Here is a 2745-nt window from a genome sequence, read left to right on the forward strand (position 1 = left end):
CTACCGCGGCATTTTAGTACCATGTTGAAAAATAAGATTAACGTCATAATATTTTAAGAATAAAGTCAAAATTACAATAATAAAATCAGGTTATAGGCCTATTGCGTGAAGTTAATGTGAGTATTCCACCTATACTCCACCAAATAAAATAAAATAAAATAAAATAAAAAGTCTTTGGCATCCGACCTGTCATTCTTCACATTTAACATAAAAAACAGCAATAAAAGGTAGGCTTATTGACGTCTTTTGAAATTCTAATTGATCGATTTCATGAAACATTCGTTTGTATTCAATTGTTCTGATTTTTAAAACATGCATTCAAATATTTATTCATGTTTATTTCGTGCTGCAAATATTAAAGAGGAAAATATCATTGATTCACATGCTGCTTGAACTGAGACGAATATAGTTATCTCACTACAAATTTACGTTAATCACTTCAGAAAAATCAACAATAAGTTAACCGAGTTGGAGCCAATAATGTTTGGGGGGGGCCCATACATTTTTTGGGGGGGATATGGGCCCGGGGCTGACTTGCTACGCCACTGACTAATGATATGAAACTGTACTGTCAGTACACCATAATAATATAAATGAACAAGATCAATGCATTTATTTCCATTCAAACTGATGGAAACTGACAGAACTAAAAAAAAATAATACAAGGCATTTACAACACTTTCTGCATCCCCTAAACTAAAATGTAAAATACTCATCAGTTGTAAATGTTTTACAAACCTGCCGGTTACAGGTTGTGTGTGTATACACACTGGGGTGAAAGAACTACGAATGATGAGTAAAACATTTACAACTGATGAGTAGTTTACACTTTAGTTTAGGGGACGCAGAAAGTGTTGTAAATGCCTTGTATACACCTACAGATCATTTGTAACAGGTGAGAAAAATCTACAAATGATTTAACATTTAAGTGATGAATAGTTTACACTTTAAATTAGGGGATGCAGAAAGCTTTGAAAATGATTTATTCATGCGTTTACACAACAGGTTTTGAATACTTTGTAGTGTGTACTGCAATGTAAGGGCTGACTGGTGAGGGTGTAGACAGATGTCTTCTCTGACACACATGGAGTATTTTTAACGCTGTGAGATAAATGTACAATGTTGACATTTCAATGATTTATAAGTGATTAATAATATATTTAACTAGTAACTTATTAACCATTTACTAAGGATCTGTTTGATTATTTCATGATATAATATTTTTTTAATGAGTTCTCATCATCCTCACTATCACAGCATTCATCTTTCATTTGAAATGGCTGATTCGCATCCAGAGCATAAGAAATTAATGAAACTAAGCATGTTTGCTCCAAATTAATTGTTCTCCATATGTAAACATTTTTGCGAAGTTTGAACTTTTCCGGAGGTCCTGGACATCTTGTTTAGATACATGGCATCATGGATTTGATCAAAACCTGACTGCCTCTGCTAGAAATCGTATGGGCCATGGTCGGATCTTCCATCAGGACAATGATCATCAAAATCACAACTGAACACAAAATGAAGGTTCTGCCATAACCATCCCAGTTCCCTGACCTGAACCCTGTAGGAGACTGAGGAGGAGAAGCACCAGCATGGAGCTGGGAATCTGAAGGATCTGGAGAGATTCAGTGTGGAAGAATGAACTCTGATCTCCAGCCTCATCAGCCTGTAGGAGAAGAGCATGTTGCAAAAAAATATTGAATAAAAGGCCAACGTGTATTGGAGAAAAACCTTTATTTCATAACGTGTTTTACTTAAATGAAAGCGTGGATTTTTGTGAATTGAATGTGAATGTTTTTGAATGTAAATGCTGTTCTTTTGATCTTTTTTCCCATCAGAGAATTCTGAAAAAGGTATCACGGTTCCCACAAAAATATCCGGCACTGATAATAATTAGAAATGTTTCTTGAGCAGCAAATCAGCATATTAGTATGATTTCTGAAGATCATGTGACACTGAAGACTGGAGTAATGATGCTGAAAATTCAGCTTTGATCACAGAAATTACATTTTGATTAAAAAAAAAAATGCAGCTTAGGTGAGTAAAGACACTTTTTTCCAAAAAAGTAAATAAATAAATCTTACCAACCTAGAACTTTTGAACGGTTCTGTATATAAACGAGCACAGTTCTAATGCCTATTTCCATCTGTGTACATCCATGTTATTTACATCGGATACAAATGTATCAGGATCGTATAGCATTGTATATGCTGTTCAAAAGCTTGAGCATAAATGCATTATGATGTGAAAGAGTAAAAGTGTAAACTAAACTAAGTTTTCTGAGAAAGAGCAGTGTAAAATGTTATTCTCTGGAAAGTACATCTGCAAGTTTATGGCTGCTGCTAATTATAACTAGAGCAAATGCATGGTTTGGATTTGGTTGCTAGTGGCAACATGTGTAGGTGGCCACAAATTTATACACTGAAGAAAGACACAAGAGTCTAATTATTGGAAGCACAATCGGGCACTTAAACGAAGACCAGTGCTCTGCTTGATCATGTGTCTGCTGTTGGCACACATTAAAACTGCCTTGATTAAATGGACAGATACTGTTACTTAGCATCTTACATTTATAACATTATTCACTTTGATTGCAAGCATTACAATCCTAAATAAGATACTAAACATGACGTCAGACAATCAGAACATTAATGGGGTCCTATTATGCTCTTTTACAAAATCTTGATTTTTTTTTTGGGGGGGGGGGATATTAAAAAAAAATCAAATATATAAAAAATGGCA

The sequence above is a fragment of the Sinocyclocheilus rhinocerous genome, unplaced genomic scaffold (genome assembly GCF_001515625.1).
Source record: "Sinocyclocheilus rhinocerous isolate Xijiao unplaced genomic scaffold, SAMN03320098_v1.1 scaffold178, whole genome shotgun sequence".
NCBI classification, from domain to species: Eukaryota; Metazoa; Chordata; class Actinopteri; order Cypriniformes; family Cyprinidae; genus Sinocyclocheilus; species Sinocyclocheilus rhinocerous.